Here is a 21,172-nt window from a genome sequence, read left to right as displayed (position 1 = left end):
AAGCAATATAATTTTGCTGTATGTTGGCAATCTAGCTATCCATTCAGAAAGACACTAAAATGTGAATGTATAAAGATTGATAACCCTTTGACTTGGCAGCATGAGCTCATTCAATTTAATCAATCAATCAATAAGGAAATCATATGAAATACTTGCCATGCACAAGACATAGCATTGAGTACTGGGGAGGAAGTAAAAATAAATAAGAACTCACCTTTACACTCAAGTAGCTCCTAGCCTAGAAGAGACAGAAAACATATAAATATTCTTTAATATTTTAATATATGTAATTTCATTGATGGGAGGGGGCACTTCCTTTACCAACTCATATCAGTGACCAGTGCAAATGGTCACATGAGTTGGTGGAGCTAAAACTTTCATTATCTGTTTACCACCCTCTGCACTTAATTAGGTCAATCCATGGATGACAATCTATCTCCAGGTCCACGCTCCAAATCTTCCCGGTTTGGGAATGACAAAGCTTGTTGGTATAGGGCTACAAAACCCCAGTATGCCATTGAAGTCACCATGATGTACAAAGAAGAACTTCTCTGGAGAAAGACATACACAAGTAACAATGATAAAAACAGAAGTACATAAGAGGGGTATCAAACTAGCTAGGTAACAACATACTATAAACACTAAAAGTCTGGCAGAAGAGGTTAATGAATGATGGTGGAATACTGAAATTGAGTAACAAAACATAAGTTTATGTTCTAGGGAAATGACATTCCTGTCAAAAAGTCTGAATAATTTGTCTGAAGATTGAGCTCTACCTGCCTGCAAGGCAACACAATATGCTCTTAGTGTGTATGGGTTTTCTGTCTGCAGTTTCTGTACTTCACATAAAATGTACCTGTAGCAGCCAAGGAAGCCACTAGGGCTCAGTGGATCAGTGGGTAGAGTGCTTGGCCTGGAGTCAGGAATACCTGAGTTCGAATGCAGCCTCAGACACATACTAGCTATGTGACCCTGGGAAAGTCACTTAACCCTGTTTGCTTCAGTTTCCTCATCTGTCAAATGAGCTGGAGAAGGAAATGGCCAACCACATCAGTATATTTGCCAAGAAAACCCCAAATGGGCTTGTGAAGAGTTGGACATGATTAAAACAACCAAGCAACAACAGTATGTGTAAGAGGGAGTGTGATAGGCAATAATTATGTTCTCTTGCTTAGATACACATACATGAGCTCATATTAGAGCACACACTATTGAGCAGGCATAGAGCAAAGTTTAGGGGCATTGTCCACTTCCAGTGGGTCAGACATGCTCTGTTTCTATTCTGAAGGCTTTGGTATTTTTGGTTTGGGTGCAATGATCGCTTTGTACCTGTAACAACAGCAAGAGGGGGGTGGGGGATGGAAGCTCAGCTCACCTCCATAAAGTCTCCAAAGTGGTATGGGCTAGACCACATGGGTGAAGGTTGGATTACCTCTTAATGTCCTCTGGTTAGAATACAGAAATAGGGTGGGAGGGGGAAGTCTTGATTTCCTCTCCCCATTACACATCTATTATCTCATTTGACCTTCACTGTGAGGTATTTTTATTTTGGGGCAGCTAGGTGGCACAGTGGATAGAGTGTTAGGCTTGGAGTCAGGAGGATCTTCCTGAGTTCAAATTTGTCTCAGATACTTACTAGCTGCATAACTCTGGACAAGTCACTTTTTGCCTCAGTTTCCTCATCTATAAAATGAGCTGGAGAATGAAATAGAAAACCATTCCAGTATTTTTGCCAAGAAAATCCTAAATGGGCTCATGAAGAGTCTGACATGACTGAAACAACTGACAACAGCAGCAACTTTCAACTTTCATGTCTTGTGGGAGTAAGAGGTAGGTTGGAGAAAAGCTGCCAACTGCAGCAGAGCTGGCAATTCATTGGGACAGAGTTATGCACATTGGGCATTGGAATGAGTGCGAGACAGACACCCAGTACCCTCGGAATACTATATTCCATGTGGGATAAACTCTACTTCCTTTCCTCTGCAGGAAACTTCACTCAGATCTGAAAAGTTTGCTTAGGGCAATTTTAACAGTTGGTTTGGGTTTGTTACTATCGAGGTGGATACCCACGGATTACTGGTGAAAGCCAAGGTTAATCCTGATATTTTTCTCCCAGAAATTAATCATAAATTTAGATGTCAGTGGAAGTGATTTTTGAAAAATTGTAAGTGGGGAAAGCAGCATAATCTAGTAGAAAAACTACTGAACTAGGAAACAGAAAGTTGGGTTCTAGTCCAAGTTGTGGTATTAACTTGTAGTGTTTCCTTCGATATGTCACTTAGGATGTCTGAGTCTCAGTTTCTTTACTTGTAAAATGAGGCAGAGGGAGCAGGACCAAATTATCCTAAAGTTCCATCAAGCTCTGACATTATATGTTGCTATGAAAAAAGTGTCAAAAGTTTTTTTTTTCTTTTAATTTTTCAGGACATAGTGTAGCAATTTAGCATAACAAGTAGTAATAGTAGAATTATATTGTTAAGGATCGCATGGTAAGGGGGAAAAGGTATTGAAGAAACAAGAATACATTAAGGATTTGATTTAATGGAGATCTAGTCACAAGGTTATATTACGTATGAAACTCTACTATAACAAGATCTTGTGGTACAATGGATAAAGAACTGGATTTGGAGTCAGGAAATCTAGGCTTAACTTCTGCCTCAGCTGAATAGGCTGGGTGGCCTTGGGCAAGTCACTAAACCTCTCTTTGAATTATGTTTTCCTCATCTAAAAGATGGGAATAATAATACCTACCTCACTGAGTCAGTGTTAGGATTAAATAGATAATATATACAATGTCCTTTGAAAACTTTAAAGCCTGTATAAATGTAATGTTCCATCACTATAGTCATTAAAGCATCAATCTGCACTATACCATAGTACCTAGGGAATTAAAAAGCCAAAGAAGTATGACTCTTGCTCCTACTCTATTAGCTTTATGCATCATGGAACAATGATAGGAGACATTAGAGAGAAGGTTCAACTTAATTGAAGTCTTATTTTACTTCTATTCTCTAACCCAAAAGATAGTGTTGCTTAGGAGAAAAAAAGCTGACCTCAAAGGCAGGAAAACCTGAGTTCAAATCTTGCTTCTGACACATGCTGGCTATATGACCCTGGGCAAGTCATTTAACATCTCTGTGCTCTCTAGGACACTCTCTATGACTTTAAGTTGCAGCGGTACCAACCTGTATTGGTAGAGGGTGTATGCTTACCCAGGAATTCCCCTTAACAATGAAATCATGGGTACCACCTGACTGCAACAATGAAATCATTGGTACCACCCAACCACAACATAATAATCTTATGATGGCAGAGGGTGGAAGAAACATGTTCAGAAGCGAATTAAAATTCAAAATAAATGAGAAGTTCATAACAGTGTACCTAGATGGCCTCAGTAGGTTCAGGTTTCCAAGGGCAAAGTACTCCTCGAAATTACAAGCATGTGTTATTGCCAAGACACCATCACTATTCTTGCATATCTCTTGGAGAATAAGAGAAGACAAGAAGGGGAGATGTCAAAATTTACAAAAAAGTGAGGAGAATATTATTTGTGAAACTATATACCACTGAGTCCGAATTAAGTTACTGATACAACTCTAGAATGTGAGATGGTTTTCAAGTATTAAGAAAGGGGAAAAGTAATTACTAATGCCCAGGATGACTTTCTCAAGAATTGGTCATTCTAGGTTGACCCCATTTTCTGTTTCCTTTTTTTTTTCAAAATAATTTGGTTTTATAGCATTCCAGTATAACGAAAAGGCAAAGGATCAAATCCCTGGTTCTCCTGCACATGTGGAGGCTGGCCGGCAGAAGCCCAGCCCCGAACAACAAATTCATGGGCACCCCAAGGTGCTAAGCCCACCCCAAGCCCCTACATGATTGATAACACCACCAGTTAACACCGACAGGTGCTCCCCACCAGCAGCAGCACCCCTCTCCCTCTGCTGCAGGTGATCCTGACTAATCATCATTAAAATGCCCCCCCTGCCCTCCCCCCACCCTCCACCCTCCACCTCACTGTGCCATTCAGGGTATGAAGCAGCCTGGTCCAAAAATCCCCAATCCCTCTGCCCCAGGGCAGGTCCAGAAAAGGTTGGGACCTCAAGACTCCACCACCCAGAAGCAAGTAAGAAGGTTCCTCAGGAGCTAGGCCCCTGGCCCCCCACCTTGGTGCTTCTGGAGCCTGAGCCCATCTGAGGGAAGGAGCTCCTGGTGCCCAGCTCGGCCCCTGATTGGCCAAACAGAGGTGTGACTCTTCACATTTGGTTTCTTCTGGTCAATTCTTCCGGCCTCCCCCCAGGACAGGGGACTACAGCCAGAGAGGCACCAGGAAGCCATTGGAAGCTGGTGAAGACCAAATATACACATATATAAATATAAAAAGGAGAAATCAGGGCAAGCACCAGTAATATTGCTTGTTCTTCCGTCATCCCTCAGTCTGACCAACCAGCCAAGGGCCTGCACACTCCCCCCAGTCTGCCAGGGGTGCTTGCACACACCCACGGGGGCAGGGGGCACAGATAGCACCAGCTCCCAGTCCCCACAAACAGGGCCCAGCCTTTTCAGGGGGGCTCCTGCTAGCCTCAGGCCCACCACCACTGTGCAGGGCCCCAGGCTCAGGGCTCAGCCTCCCTAATCCACAGCCAATGTGTGGCAGAAGGACCAGGGAAGGGAATGGGGCACAGGAAGAAGAGCTAGTTCATTTGGTTTTTACAATTTCAGTTTTCAAAATCCTAGTCCGAGTTGTACGGTTGCTTGGGGACTCGGGACCCTGGAGTGCTCCTGCTTTGCCAGTTGGGTCCAAGGCAGCCCCTCCCTTACTCCATGATGGCCCGGGAGAGCGCAGGGTCAATGTAGTCTTGTCTGTAACAAGAGTTGATCACTTGCTGCTGTTTCTTTATCTGTCTGACATCCTTCTCTGTGAAGATCTCCGTGAAGCGCTGCCTGAGGCCACCGACAGCCTGGACTTGACTCTCTTGGGGAGCTCCTCATCCAGCGAGTAAACGTCATCTCTCTTCACCATGAGCTGCGAGCCATCTTTGAACTCCACCTGGTAGATCTGGATGGGATGGGAAGCTGCAAATATTGCTACATAGACTTGTCCATCGCACTTGGACCACTTCCCCTCCAGCAGGAGGACCCAACTGGAGACAGTCACGACCTACAATGTCCTCAGGTAGAGATTGTCGCTGAAGGAACCGTTGTCAAAGTTGACTTTGTAGAAGGTCTCCGTGGTAAGTTGGACCACCTCTCATTGGTAGAAGTGGCCATTCTTGTGTTTGCTGATGACCGTCTGGCCTGCAAGAGAGGTCCTGGAGGGAGCCCTTGGCGCGCCCTGCCTGAGAAGGAACCTTGTGCCGAAAACAAGTGATGAAGACTACAAAGGGCCAGTCATCCGGCTGCATCATCACCCTGGCAGCTTGGGCACAGCTCACACGGAAGGAGGTTGGGCAACGATCACAGGAGCACTGGACACAGCAGTCGGCAACCCTTTTCCTCATCTTCTTACAGAAAACTCATTTCAGCTTGAAACGGAGAAGAGGCATTCTGCTCAGGTCCACTGGGCTGTGCTCAACGATGTTGACAAACGTGGCTTCTGGGACTGCAATGGCATATATTAGATGGACCCATGGATTAGCTTTCTGCAGGGCCCCTCTTCCAAAGCACTGGCTACACACTGAGAACACATCCAGTAGTCTGGCACCTCCTCAGGGGACACTCCATAACAGCTTGCATGGACACAGACACAGCATTTCTTTCAGGTGATCAGGATGCTGTTGCCATCCTCCTCCAGGTAGGGTGTAGAAAGGCTGAGGTCCATGCTATACCCAGTAGCACTGAAGAACATCTCAGGAATCAGAGGCTTGATTCTGCATCTCTCTGGGTCTGCTTGGGGTTTGTTTGTCCGAATCTGGTTGTGGCCTCCTCTCTCTGCCTGTTGGTAGGTTTAGAAAATCTAAACTGCACAGTGTGGGGGCTGCTGAGCCATGCTCTCATTGTACACCCTTTCAGCCTCGAAGTTCAGGGGTCAGTTCTACCAGAGCTGACTCAGGGGGTTGGCCCAAGGCTCTGTCTCTTCAGCCTCCTCTTTCAGGGTCAGCTGCTCACCAGTCTCATCATCACTGCTCCTGGGCCACAAACAGGTGATGCTGAGGAAGCTTGCTCAAAAGCTGCCAAAGGCCCTTCACCTTCTGACTCTCCTCTTCTGCATTCTCAGAGAATTCTTGTTCTGAATCATTGTCCTGGGCACAGCTGTGGGCAGTCAGTGCTTTGGCAGGTCTCAGAACTGTGAGCTTGGCACTTTTTGGAGGCCTGGTTTATAGTTCTAGACAAAGGTCTGAGGCTGCTGCCTCCTCCTCTTCCTCTTCCAATTTAACATTTTTCAGTTCTTCAAATTTTACTTCAGCAGAGTCTGGATAATCTGGTGAAAGGAAGGTGCTGTTCTCAGCTTGAGTGGTGACACCAAATCTGGGCCAGTTTTCCCAGGAGCAATGGCTGCCTGCTCCCCATCCATGTCACAGGGTTCTCTCTGGGCAAAAGCCTCACTCTCACCTCCTGAGGCACTTCAAGACATACCCGGTGCCTCTTGGTTCCAATCTGATGCTTGGGTCCCCATTGCTGTCCCAGGCTTCCTCCAGGCAGTCTTGCTGCTCCACCTTGTGGAACTCAGCTGCTTTGGGGGTGGGCAGAGTGTGGTCAATGACAGGGGCATCTTTGCCAGCCTTCCACAGCTTGTACCGCTCAGACTAGAACTTGGGCACAAACATATCCATGGATATCTTCACCATATCCTTTCAGCAAGAGCGCAGAACAGACTGCTTGCCATACTTGATCCAATGAAGGGTAGCAAAGTTGTAGACTCAGCACAATTGAATCCATGGTTGAAGGGAGCTTGGTAGCCATAAGGAAAGATGATCATAAACTCTCCAGCCTCCTGAGTCAGCTTATTGAAAGGGATGCCATACTTCCTCAGAATTGAAGGGGAAATCAAGGTCATTTTATGGTAGAGAAAAGCCTCACAGTTTTGGGCACTTTCTGGGAAGAAACTTTTGGCCAGCTGCTACAGACATTTGCCATGCTCTGCGGGAATGGAGTAGCAGGATTTGGGCTCGCCAAAGTGAAGGTAGTTGATGCTATACAGGTCCATGTCCTCCATATGCCAGGCGAAGGAGGTCTTCCACAAGCCAAAGTAGAGGTAGGGAGTATTGATGCCTTCAATGGTGATGCTGCTCTCATTCTCCACTACATCCAAGGTGGTGTTCAAACGGCCAACGTTCCATTCATCTATGTGCTTTTCATACAGTGCCCTGTTCACATCAGCACCATAGCTGGGGGGATTGAATGTTAGATTTTTCCAGTATTTTTGCTGAAGTTCTTCAAATTCATTGTTGCTTGGGGTACAGTACTTTTCACTGTTGGCTATCCTGCAGAACTCCCAAATAGTCGTTACCTTTTTCTGGATTTTGTACTGGGTAAAGAGGCCAGATTGGTCAGTCACTACCTGCTGGGTGGGGGCTGGGATGACCAAGTCATTGATGTTGTCCTAGGTCAACCGTGGCTTCCACTCCTTTGGGGGAACCTCCTTGGCCAGCCCTGCCCGGTACACTCCTTGGGATTCACTGTAAGCAATGTAGCAGCTGAAAGTCTGGAACTCCTCCATGGTGGGGTAGAAGGTCATGATGTAGGTGCTGGGGTTCAAGCTCTCTGACTCGGAAGCCACGCTGCCTTCTCTTCTTAGTTCAATCTAAGTCAAGGAATCTGAAGGAAGAAAAAGCTTCTCTTGGTCTCCCCCGATAGGCTAGGAGCTCCATGAGAGCAGGGACTCGAATCCTTGGCCTTTCTTTGTATCCCCAGCACTCAGCACACAGAAAATGCTTAATAAATGCTGGCTAGCCAGACTCCACTTGTTTGCACACTGTATCCACTATTAGAGACTCAAAGATCCTTGAGGACAGAGACTGACTGTGGCTTTTGCCTTTCTGTGCATTCCCAAGGTGGCACAGTGGAGAGTGCCAGGCCTGGAGTCTTGAAGACCTGAGTTCAAATCCAGCTTCAGATACTTACTGACTGGGTGGCACTGGCCAAGTCATTTAACTCTGTTTGCCTCAGTCTCCTCACCTGTAAAATGAGTAGGAGAAGGAAATGACAAACCACTCCAATGTCTCTGCCAAGGGAACCCCAAACAAGGTCACAGAGTCAGACATGACTAAAACAACTGAACAAGTATCCCCAAGAGCTTAACATAGGCCCCTGCAAACTACAGGTGCTTCATAAATGTTTGGTGCCTTGATCTGGCTAAGAATTTGATTCCCAAGAACAGGACCATTGAATGGATTTGGTCAGCTACCCCACTAAGGCACCCTTAATGACCTGGATGCATTCACCATGTCAATAAGCATTTATTAAGCTCCTACTGTATATGCCAGGTGCTGTGCTAAGAACTGGGGATAAAAATAAAAGCAAATGGCAGTCCCTGCCCTCGAAAAGCTGGGTCTAATGGAGGAGATAAATTGCAACAACTATATACAAACAAGCCATGGACTGGATGAAAAGTGTTCAGTTGTGGGAGGGTCCAGCAGCCAGGAAGGCCACCAGTTGCACAGTCCCCAGGCCTTGGAGGCCAGGGTGAGAGGCTTCGGGACCACGGGGGCTGGGACTGATTCCTCCCAGAAGGTAGGAGCCCAAAGCGGCCCCGAGGCCCCTGAGGCCCCCTCCCCCGAAGCAGCAGCAGCAGAAGCAGCAGCAGCAGCAGGAAGAAACCTAGGTATGGCCCCCTGGCACTCATTGTTTTTTCTTTCTTTCTTTCTTTCCTTTTTTTTAAAGAGGGGAGGTATAGTATTTAGTTCAGACAGAGGAATGTTATAGATTTTTTTTCTAGATATCAGTAAATCATATAATAAAATCTTGTTATTCTTAGGGACTAGATAGAATTTTATGGGACAAGCGATAATACATTTAAGTATATTAGGAACTGGTTGAATGACCAGATGTAAAGAAGAATAATTAAAGGCTCAATTTCACCTTGGAAGGAGGTCTCTAGTGAAGTGTTCTCAAGATCTATCCAGGACCCTGTGCTGCTTCATACTTTTATCCATGACTTGGATAAAGGCAATAATAGGAGGATTATGAAATTTGCAGATGGTAGAAATGGCAGTCAGAATCCAATAAAATATCAGCAAGTTAGAATGAAGGGCCAAATTTTTAAAAAAAGAATGTTAATAAAGACAACAGTAAAGTACTATGAATAGTCAAAAATTAACTCGAGAAACACAAGATAAGGACTTGGACAGACAAAAGTTTAGGTGAAAAAGTGAGGGTTTTAGCTATTTAACTCAATAGGAGTCAATAACCCTTTCTTAAATGAAGCAAAGAAGACCAGCTAATTTCATTTTAGGCTGGATTAAGAAGCATCATAGTGTCCCAAATGAGATGAGGAATGGCTATTCCAATGAACTGTACTCAGACCCATTCAGGTAAGATCTTAAGCACTGTATTCAGTTTTGAGCATCATATTTTAGAAAGGACATGGATGAACTGGAGAACACCCAGAAAAGAATGAAAAGGATGATAACAGGACTGAAGAACTTGCTATGGGAAGATCAATGGAAGGAACTGAGGATGTTAAGCTTGGAAGAGAGCAAGTTTAAGGGGGGAGAAGATAATAGTCTCCAAGTGTCTGAAAGAGTTTTATGTGGAAGAGAGATTAAAGCTGTTCTACTTAGCCTTAGAAGTCAGAACTAGGAGCAATGGGTGGAGTTTACAAAGAGGAAGGTTTTTGCTTGGTACAAGGAAAAACTTCCTAACAATGAAAACTGTCCAAAGTCAGATGGACTAAGTCAATCTATGGTGGGCTCTCCTACTGTAAAGTTTTGAAGTAGAGATTGGAAGACTATTTGTTGGAGATGTTGCAAAGTGATTTCCTGCTTAGACACAAATTGGACTGGATGACCTCTAAGGTCCCTTCCATTTTTCAGATTCTGTGAAGTATGAATTCCCACCCTCAAATGTACTTTCCTCCAGGAAGCATGCCTTGATTCCCCTGTTTGATACTTACTTTCCCCCTTGGGTCTCATAAACTTATTCTAAAGCACTCATGTAATACTATATTTTCTTTTTATTTCTGCCTCTGGGTTATGTCCCACTAGACTAAAAACTAAGAGAGTAGGAAACCTATTCATACCTAAACTGGGTATGCTGTTGTATTCTGCATGCACACTTGAATGCTTTTTTTTTGAGGAATTAATAGAATGTCTTTCATTTGCTTGACATTTATTATACATCTATTGTATGCAGAGCACTATGGAGATAGGAAGTTTAGTCAGAGAAGATGCAAAATTTGGATAATACAATATTCCTTCCTTCATGGAGATTACAATCTTAGGAAAAGAGGATGTAGAGAGAAAGTATTTTAAAAATCATCTATTCTACTTGTTGAATTTTACGGATGTCACTTAAGATCCGGAGAACTGAAATTACCTATACTCTCTGGTATTTCCTCTTTTAGGATTCCTTATCATTCATCAAAGTTCAAACCAGGTTTTCACAATTTTTTCCTCTTAAGTTATCCTGCGCTTTACTAAAATATTCCTAGAGTATTTCATCTGATTTAGCTCCTCCAGGACAGGGGCTGTTTGATTTTTGCCTTTGTGTTCTCAGTAAGTCCAAGGTTCAGTCCCCTAGGCCATGCCATCCCTAAAAGATTATTTTAATTCTCTCCAAGGTCACATAGGTAGTAAGTAGCAGAACTAGGGTTAGAACCCCATGACTCATGAGTGAATTGGGCATTTGGGATGGGGAAGGTAAGAGGCAGGATTAAAGAATGCTAAGTAGTGTTAGGAGGACAACTGGACTTGCTTTGCTTCAGAAATTTTCCTAACCAACTGTGGAAAGATTATTGCAATCTAGTATCTTGCAATTCAATCTTCCAATGAGTTGTTGATCTCACCAATACATGCACTGCTTTCAATATTGAAGATCAAAACCCATCTCTGCCTTCTGATATTATTCCATATCTTCCCATTAAATTCCATAGGGGGACCATCCAATATGTTCAGGGTATTTCTCTGGGTCTCCTGTCATTACATGGGTACCAATGCAACATGCTAATCATCCATCTATTATCTTTTACTCTTGTTACATGACTGGCCCATATTTGAGTTATTCCCATCTTCAATGATATGTTTGTGCTATTTTTTTGCACAAAACGTATCCTCATTAATGTGTTATAGTCTATTTACACCCATCTCCAATCTTTCTATCATCCTTTGGGTCACCTAGATATTGGAGTAATCCATAATTTGCAGCCATATAGCACTAAGGAAATAATGATGCTATTTTTCTCTTTTTTGTTTTGTTTTCTGGAACAATCTTCGAGTTCAAGTGCTGCACAAAATCATAAATGCAATCCAGACTGCTCTCTTTCTTCTATTCTATCCTGGGTCCAGTTCATAGACTATCTTGTCTTTTCAAAATATATCTCCTTATAGAGCAGTTCAATAGGCTGATCATTCACCTGAATATCATACCTTACAAAATAAGCATTCTTTGTCCACTTACTTTTACTTTCCTATTTAGATTATTGGGTTGAACTCTTTTGAGTTATTCTTATTTAAGATACCTGTAAAGCTCTAGTTTGAGAAGCCAGGTGGTGCAGTGGATACAGCACCAGGCCTGGAGTCAGGAAGACCTGAGTTCAAATCCAGTCTCAGACACTTAATAGCTGTGTGACCCTGGGCAAATCACTTAACCTTCTTTGCCTCAGTTTCTTTATCTGTAAAATGAGCTCAGAAAGGTAAAGGAAAACCACTCCAGCGTCTTTGCCAAGAAAAATCTGAGTGGGATCACAAAAAGTCAGACATAACTGAAAAACAATAACAAAGCTTTAATTCTTGGTGCAATCAGCATACTGTAATCCATAAAAGCATCTGATGGACCTCACCATTTACAGAAGAAGCTTCCTTCATTTGAATGCCACACTAGACAGCCATCATGATGGTGGCAAATAGTTTTGGTCAGTATTAACCTCCTTTTTTTAATGCTTCATTTGATATTAAAATCTGAGAATTGTTGAATAAATGTATTGTTGAATTTATCAAGGAATTTTTTATGAACTTTATATATTCATTCAAGGCTCTCTACTGGAAGAGAAACTTTAAAGTAGCACTTCGCCTTATTCAATGTAAAGGTTTATTAAGAGGTAGTTAATTTCACCTTGTGATGTTATTCAGAGCTATATCTAGCTTCTCCCAGTTTTGCTTGAAGCCATTCATCCAACCTTGCTCTTTCAATATATTTGTGCCAACGTGCATTGGTAGGGGAAGTTTCCTTACCCAAGAGTTTTCTGTACCAGCAAAGTTAAGTCCCTATCCCTGTAAGCGTTTTTATGTAGTCTATAAGCCTTTGTACACTTTTGTTTCTTGATCCTGAGTCATAATTTCCAATATATTTTTCAGTGTACTCGTGTATTTACTTTTTCAGTGATGGCACAAAGCATTGAAGTATAGGTCTACTTAATTCTGAGGATCTCCATGAATTCTTCATAAAATTTCTCTACCCCTTCAAAGTCTGAAAAAGGTTTTACAGAAAACGTCTTCATGGTAGTCTTTCACCTACACTCCTCATAAATGCTGAAATAAGAGATGACTAAACTTTGCATAAGGGTGGCTAGGCGGTGCAGTGGATGGAGTGCTGGGCCTAGAGTTACAAAGATTCATATTCATTAGTTCAAATCTGACCTCAGATACTCACTAGCTGTGTTACTCTGGGCAAGTCATTTAACTGTATTTGCCTCAGTTTCCTCAACTGTAAAATGAGCTAGAGAAGGAAATGACAAACCATTCTAGTATCTTTGCCAAGAAAACTCCAAATGAGGTCACAAAGTGTTAGGCATGACTGGAACAACTAAACAACTATCCCATGAAAGTATGCTTCTTATTTCCTCTCAATGGATGAGAAAAACAATGCTGTGTACTCCTTTACTATTTCAAGAAAGAAAGAAAAACTATGAGTTATTATTTAATTTAGCTGTCAATTCCTTGTAATCTTCTTGTTTAATTTGTAGCAAGCCCATCAGTTTTGATAGTAATTTAGTTCTTCTGGTACTATGTTGACTTATTGATCAATAATTCCACCATATTTTCTAGAAAAAATAATTTGGATAACAAATAAATTAAATGATTTGGATTACAAACGAAGAGCATCACCTGTTTATGAAGGGCAACACTTTCAACCTAAGGAAAATCTTTATATGAAGAGCTGTGAGATTAAAAAAATAGATATGGCCCCTTTCCCTAAGAAGGTTACTTTCTAGCTTAAGAGATAAAAGATGATATGTGAATCATTGTTAGACTTGGATTCAGTAGAGACTCAGGCCCAAATCTCAACTTAAACAGATATTTATCATATGACCTTAGTCTAGTCACTTAAGTTTTCTGAGATCCTCCCCAAGGATTTATGGGATTAACTGAACAAGAGCTGGATAACAGAAGCAGATTTTCATCTCTTGCAGTGAGGGAAGTAGGGGTGGGAAACCCTTGGCCTCAAGGCCACATATGACCCTCTAGGTTCTCAGGTGCAGTCCTTTGACTGAATCCACATTCAGTCAAAGGGTTGCACCTGAGGACCTAAAGGGCCACATGTGGCCTCAAGGCCCAGGTTTCCCATCCCTGCTGACCTATGAAAACACTTCTCCCCAAAAGCACTAGGTATTCCAGATGCATAATCAATCGGTATCAATGTTGATTATCTACTGTGTAAGTGTATGCTAGACAGAACAGGCAATATTAAAAAACAAATACAACTCATATGTCCCTGCTCTCAAGGAGCCTAATATAATTTACAGTTTTAAGTAATGAAATATATTTCTCATGTGACTTGTAGAAATTAATCTCATCATAGTTATACACTGCTAGGTTACCTAAAAGCCATTAAATGCCACAATGAGAAAGTGTTAGAAAACTAGAAACTTCTAATAAAATTTTGATATACAAACATATGAAATGGGGACAAGGATATCTGTGTTGCCCAATTTAAAGGGCATTAATAAGCATTATTACTTATGGTAATATATACAATAAGCTTTGATTATTGCATAAAAATATATACTGGCTTCCATTTCCATAATCAATTATTGAATCCAACAGGCATAACATAATGATCGTACTCTACTTGCTGTCTGAAATAAATAGATAAAATTGTTTTTTCACCATTGCCCTTATCTATAACCCTTCCATAGTACCTAAGTCCAATGTTAATTCAGTTTGCGATGGGCCTGTAGTCATATTTACTTACTGAAGTTTCATAAGAGCCCAAAATATCAATGAAATCAACAAGATCTTATTCAATTGCTGAAGCCAAGAACTCTGTTATTCATAATGAGGGACACAAAACATTCTATGACATGATCTCTGCCCTTAAGGTGTTTACAATCTTGAGCAGACAAGACTTATATATGGGGGGAAAATAGAAAAAAAATGCAGAGATAGTTTATGAGTCATCAAGTGCTAAATTGTGCGGTTCAGAAAATCGGTGCTTTGGAATTAAAAGCCCTTCTCCCAATCACAAGAGACAGAAAGGAGGCTAACCAAATCTACTGAGCTACTGCTTCCCCCTGGGAGGGAGGCTGCCTATCATTCTGAACCAGTGGCAAAAGAGGATGCAGCTGTTTAGAAAGAAGGTTGACAGAATATTGCCATAGAATCCCCAGAGACAGCTCTTTGAAACTCTCACTCCTAGAATTTACTCCCTCAGATTTCAGGACACAATTAGGCATTAGAAGGCTGTAGAATGGCAGTTCATAATTGTTCAAGGATAAATCCCTTACCCCAGCTAGTGTCTGGAAAGAGGCTCTATGCCTTACATCTCTGCAATTATCAAAGATATATATTGAGGAAGATAGACTACTCTTGACTAAGGGAAAACAGTATCATGGTTTGGGATTCAGAGAGCCTGGGGCCAAATCTCAGCTCTATTATTTACTAGAGTGCTGGTCCTAAAGTCAGGAAGATTCATCTTCTTGAGTACAAATCTGGCCTCAGAAGCTCACTAGCTGCACGACCCTGGACAAGTCACTTGACCCTTTTTGCCTCAATTTTTTCATCTATAAAATTAGCAGGAGAAGGAAATGTCAAACCACTCCAGTAACTCTGCCAAGAAAACCCCAAATGGGGTCACAAAGAAGTTGGACACAACTGAAACAACTGAGCAACACTCTTGAGCAGATTGCTTGCCCTTTCAGGTAAGGGCCTCTAATTCCTTGTTTCTAAAATGACAAAGAGAGTATTGGACCAGAATCATCTCTAAGGTCTCACATTCAGTTTTGGGAATCTATGTCCTAACAATTCTTTTGATGCCCTAATGTATTATCTTTTATGTTGAGGTCCAGCTCTAACATTCTATGCTCTAAGGTACCTTCCAGCTCTGACATGTTATATTCTAACATTTTTTCTTTCGACATTATAACATTCTGTGTTCTAAGGTTGTTTCTAGTTCTGACACTCTATAATATAACATTTCTTCTTTTGATGTTCTAACACACTGTATTCTAAGGTCTCTTTCAGCAGTGACATCCTACATTTTGACACATTTTCTTTTTATGTTCTAACATTTCATGGTTTAAGGTTCCTTTTTGCTCTAACATTTTGTAATGCACAGTCAGACAACGACCCTCACTGAAAAGATGACCCCTTTCACCACCCGACCTGTACCACACAAAAGGTTAGGTACTATCTCCTTTGCACTCCCTATCCACCTATCCTACCCACCAAGCATATCTAGGCCTGCTCCTGTTTGGCCCTATGCTTTTAGGACACAATAACTCACAGTCTGGTGGCCACAAATTTGAGAGAACCCCAGGTTCTGAACCTCCATCCCCATGATAGCCCAACCAGTACAGGAGTTGCTGTTTACCTTTAGAACCTTTGGTCTGTGTCCCCATGGAGTGCCAAGTTCTTACTTCACAGAGTTAACTGCTGCCCACCAGACAAGGTGACCAGGCAGCAGACACTGGCTCTGTTTTGCTTCCCTCCCAAGCCAGAAATTTTAAAGGTTCTGCCCCCCACCCCGCAAAGCAAATTGTCTCATTTCTTAAAGGGCCAACAGCCCTGGTCCCATATATTTTGAGAAATAGCTAAATTGAGGATCAATTTTTTTTGGAGGTGGGAAAGCAGGGCAATTGGGGTTAAGTGACTTGCCCGAGGTCACACAACTAGTAAGTGTGTCAGGTGTCTGAGGCCAAATTTGAACTCAGGTCCTCTTGACTCCAGGGCTGGTACTCTACTCACTACACCACCTAGCTGACCCAAGGATCAATTTCCAATTGAGAAAACTAAGACTCTGAGAATTGAAATAACTTGTAGCTAGGAAATAAAAATATGCTTCTTTTGAGACAAAAATTACATTCTTTGGATGTCATAGCACACTGACTCATTTGCAGTTCAGTAAAGTCACCACATATGTATGTACATACACACGCACACATTTTCCGCATGAATTATTGTCGCTATAATTCCTTCATTTTGTATCTGTGTGATTGATTTTTAACTCAAGAGTAGGGTTTTAAATTCATATCCACTAAATTTCATCTGGGTTCTTCAGGATGGTGACATTTGAATAGGTAGAAAGAAAGGGGTTGGGATTGTAGGCAGAGAGAATAGTATGAACAATTGCTCTGATTTGAGAATATGTAGGCTGGAGGACAGTTGAGTTCATTGACATGGGTGAATCAAGAGAGATTAGAGGGAAGTCAGAGGACAGTATCAATTACACATTAAAAGAAACAAAGTTGTGGGGGGGGAGGAGGTAGAGTCAAGATGGCGACTGCAAAGCAGGGACTTGCATGAGCTCCCTTCCAAGTCCCTCCAAAAACCTATAAACAACAGCTCTGAACAAATTCTAGAACTGCAGAACCCACAAAATAGCAGAGGGAAGCAGGGCTCCAGCCCAGGAGAGCCTGGATGGTCACAGGGTGAAGTCCATTGTGCACAGAGCTGGGCCGCGCAGACCAACCAGACCAGGAGCCAGGCGGAACAGGCCCTAGCATCCTGAATCAGTGAGCTGTGTCAGTTACCAGACTTCTCAACCCACAAACACCAAAGACAACAGAGAAGAATTGCAGAACCCACGAAATAGCAGAGGGAAGCAGGGCTCCAGCCCAGGACAGCCTGGATGTTGGCTGGATGATATCTATGTCACACGGAGCTGGGAGCGGAGTGGAGGGGAGCAAAGCCCAGCATGGGGGCAGTGGCAGGACCAACCAGAACGGGAGCCAGGTGGAACAGGCCCTAGCACCCTGAATCAGTGAGCTGTGGCAGTTACCAGACTTCTCAAACCACAAACACCAAAGACAACAGAGAAGATTGGTGGGAAAAGCTGCAGGGAGTGAAAGGAGTTCATGGTGCAGTCACCGCCCCAGGTGCAGCGGGGGTGGTGCAGCTACAGAACTACAGCTGCAGTTGCTTCTGGCCCCATGCCCACCTAGTGGGAGGAATTAAGTAGCAGATCAGAGCAGCAGTGCAGAGTCTGCTTAAGATCTGAGTCAGGTCCAGGTTGGCAATTCTTGAGGAAGGAGTGCTGGTGTGGCAGAGCTGGCTGTATAGAAATAGCTCGGAAAACAACAGCACATCCCCTCAAGCTTGGAACAAAGTACTCTTTACTCTACAAGCAGTCATACCCCAACTAAAAACTCAAGGGCCAAGTAAGTTGGCTGGGAACATGGCCAGGCAGTGAAAATGGATTCAGATTCAGTCTCAGACTTTGGAATCTTTCTTTGGTGACAAAGAAAACCAAAACATACAGCCAGAAGAAGTCAACAAAGTCAAGAGCCTATATCAAAAGCCTCCAAGAAAAACATGAACTGTTCTCAGGCCATGGAAGAGCTCAAAAAGGATTTGGAAAAGCAAGTTAGAGAAGTAGAGGAAAAATTGGGAAGAGAAATGAGAAGGATGTGAGAAAACCATGAAAAACAAGGCAATGACTTGCTAAAGGAGACCCAAAAAAATACTGAAGAAAATACTGAAGAAAACAACACCTTAAAAGACAGACTAACTCAAATGGCAAAAGAGCACCAAAAAGCCAATGAGGAGAAGAATGCCTTGAAAGGCAGAATTAGCCAAATGGAAAAGGAGCTCCAAAACACCACTGAAGAAAATACTACCTTAAAAATTAGATTGGAGCAAGTGGAAGATAGTGACTTAATGAGAAATCAAGATATTATAAAACAGAACCAAAGGAAAGAAAAAATGGAAGACAATGTGAAATATCTCATTGGAAAAACTACTGACCTGGAAAATAGATCCAGGAGAGATAATTTAAAAATTATTGGACTCCCTGAAAGCCATGATCCAAAAAAGAGCCTAGGTATCATCTTTCAAGAAATTATCAAGGAGAACTGCCCTGATATTCTAGAGCAAGAGGGTAAAATAGAAATTGAAAGAATCCATGCAGATTGCCTCCTCAAATAGATCCCAAAAAGAAAACTCCTAGGAATATTGTCGCCAAATTCCAGAGCTCCCAGATCAAGGAGAAAATACTGCAAGCAGCCAGAAAGAAACAATTTGAGTATTGTGGAAACATAATCAGAATAATACAAGATTTAGCAGCTTCTACATTAAGGGATCAAAGGGCTTGGAATACGATATTCTGGAGGTCAATGGAGCTAGGATTAAAACCAAGAATCACCTACCCAGCAAAACTGAGTATCATGCTCCAAGGCAGAATATGGATTTTCAATAAAATAGAGGACTTTCAAGCTTTCTCAGTGAAAAGACCAGAGCTGAATAGAAAATTTGACTTTCAAACACAAGAATCAAGAGAAGTATGAAAAGGTAAACAAGAAGGAGAAATTACAAGGGACTTACTAAAGTTGAACTGTTTTTTTTATGTTTCTACATGGAAAGATGATGTGTATGATTCATGAGACCTCAGTATTAGAGTAGCTGAAGGGAATATGCGTGTGTGTGTGTGTGTGTGTGTGTGTGTGTGTGTGTATGTATATATGTATGTGTATATATATATATATATATATATATATATATATATATATATAGACAGAGGTCACAGGATAAATTGAATATGAAGAGATGATATCTAAAAAAATAAAATCAAATTAAGGGATGAGAGAGGAATATATTGAGAGAGGGAGAAAGGGAGAGATAGAATGGGGTAGATTATCTCGCATAAAAGTGGCAAGATAAAGAAGTTCTGCAGGAAGGCAAGAGGGGGCAGGTGAGGGGGAATGAGTGAATCTTGCTCTCATCAGATTTGACCTGAGGAGGGAATACCATGCACACTCAATTGGGTATCTTACCCCACAGGAAAGAAGGAGGAAGAAGATAAAAAAGGGGGGATGATAAAAGGGAGGGCAGATAGGGGGAGGAGGCAATCAAAAACAAACACTTTTGAAAAGGGACAGGGTCAAGGAAGAAAATTCAATAAAGGGGGATAGGTTAGGAAATAGCAAAATATAGTTAGTCTTTCACAACATGAGTATTGTGGAAGGGTTTTACATAACGATACTCATGTGGCCTATGTTGAATTGTTTGCCTTCTTAGGGAAGGTAGGTGTGAAGGGATGAGGGGAGAGAATTTGGAACTCAAAGTTTTAAAAACAGATGTTCAAAAACAAAAAAAAAGTTTTTGCATGCAACTAGGAAATAAGATACACAGGCAATAGGGGGTAGAAATTTATCTTGCCCTACAAGAAAAGAAGGGAAAAGGGGATGGGGGAGAGTTGGGTGACAGAAGGGAGGGCTGACTGGGGAATGGGGCAACCAGAATATATGCCATCTTGGAGTGGGTAGGAGGGTAGAAATGGGGAGAAAATTTGTAATTCAAACTCTTGTGAAAATCAATGCTGAAAACTAAATATATTAAATAAATTAAATAAATAAATTAAAAAAAAGAAACAAAGCCAGGGTTTTGGAGGAAGGAAGATGGGAAATTTCATTCTTTGTTGCTCAGATCTTCTCGATAAAAAAGAAAGGTTTTGCTTCTACTTCTAGTGAACACCAAATGGCAGATGACGACGCCGGTGCTGCAGAAGGTGCAGGAGGCTCCAGGGGCCCCCAGAGTTGGAGGTTGGGGTGGCTTCCATGGTGGTTTTGGCAGTGGGGGCCAAAGTCGAGGCCAGGGCCATGGTTGAGGCCATAGATGGGGCTGCAGAGCCCTGGGAGGAAAGGCCAAAGACAAGGAGTAGGTTCCTGTCACTAAACTGGGCCTCCTAGTCATGGACATGAAGATCAAGGCTTTGCAAGAGATCTATCTTTTCTCCTTCCCTATCAAAGATTCTGAGATCATAGATTTCTTCCTGGGATCTTCATTGAAAGATGAGGTTCTGAAGATCATGCCTGTTCAGAAACAAACTAGAGCTGGATAACATACTAAGTTCAAGGCTTTTGTAGCCATCGGTGACTGCAATGGCCATGTTGTTCTCAGTGTCAAGTGCTCCAAGGAAGTGGCCGCAGCTATTCATGGTGCTATCATTCTGGCTAAGCTGTCCATTGTTTCTGTGAGATGTGGCTACTGGGGGAACAATATTGGCAAGCCTCAAGGTCCCTGGGTGATGTGGATCGGTTCTGGTGCCTGATCCCTGCTCCTAAAGGTACTGGCATTGTCTCAGCTCCTATGCCTAAGAAGCTCCTGATGATGGCTGGAATTGATGACTGCTACACTTCTTCAAGAAGCTGTACTGCCACTCTGGGCAACTTTGCTAAAGCTGCCTTTGATGCCATCTCCAAAACATGCAGCTATCTATCCCCAGACTGTGGAAGGAGACTTTGTTCACTAAGTCCCCCTATCAGGAATTCACTGACCATCTTGTGAAGACTCACACTCGAGTGTCTGTCCAGAGGACCCAGGCAGCTACTGTGGCAACCACATAGATGTTTTCTATAAACAAATAAATTGAACTACGCCTGCTAAAAAAAGAAAGAAAGAAAGAAAGAAAGAAAGAAAGAAAGAAAGGGTTTGAGGCAAAAGTAAGAGTTCAGAGGGCTCCTGAAATAGAAATTAAAGTGTAATGAAAAAAAAAAATCACTGAATTTGGAGTCAGCAGACCTCAGCTCAAATGACTATTCTGCTACTCAGTATTCATTTCCTGCCCCTCATTATCTTATCTTGGACAAGTTATGTCCTCTTTGTGAGTTTCTGTTTCATCATCTATAAAATAACAGCTTTGA

The 21,172-nt window shown here is 42.3% G+C and overlaps 2 pseudogenes; one reads left to right on the top strand and one right to left on the bottom strand.

The window, feature by feature from the left end:
* Nucleotides 1-4,817: 4,817 nt before the first annotated feature.
* On the bottom strand, nucleotides 4,818-8,785 carry LOC118842435 (annotated as a pseudogene).
* An 11,221-nt stretch (nucleotides 8,786-20,006) lies between these two features.
* On the top strand, nucleotides 20,007-20,875 carry LOC118844378 (annotated as a pseudogene).
* Nucleotides 20,876-21,172: the final 297 nt, after the last annotated feature.

This window comes from Trichosurus vulpecula, chromosome 3, assembly GCF_011100635.1.
Source record: "Trichosurus vulpecula isolate mTriVul1 chromosome 3, mTriVul1.pri, whole genome shotgun sequence".
Lineage (NCBI taxonomy): Eukaryota > Metazoa > Chordata > Mammalia > Diprotodontia > Phalangeridae > Trichosurus > Trichosurus vulpecula.
Note: the sequence above shows the minus strand (reverse complement) of the source record. Positions and strands in the feature narration are given on the sequence as shown.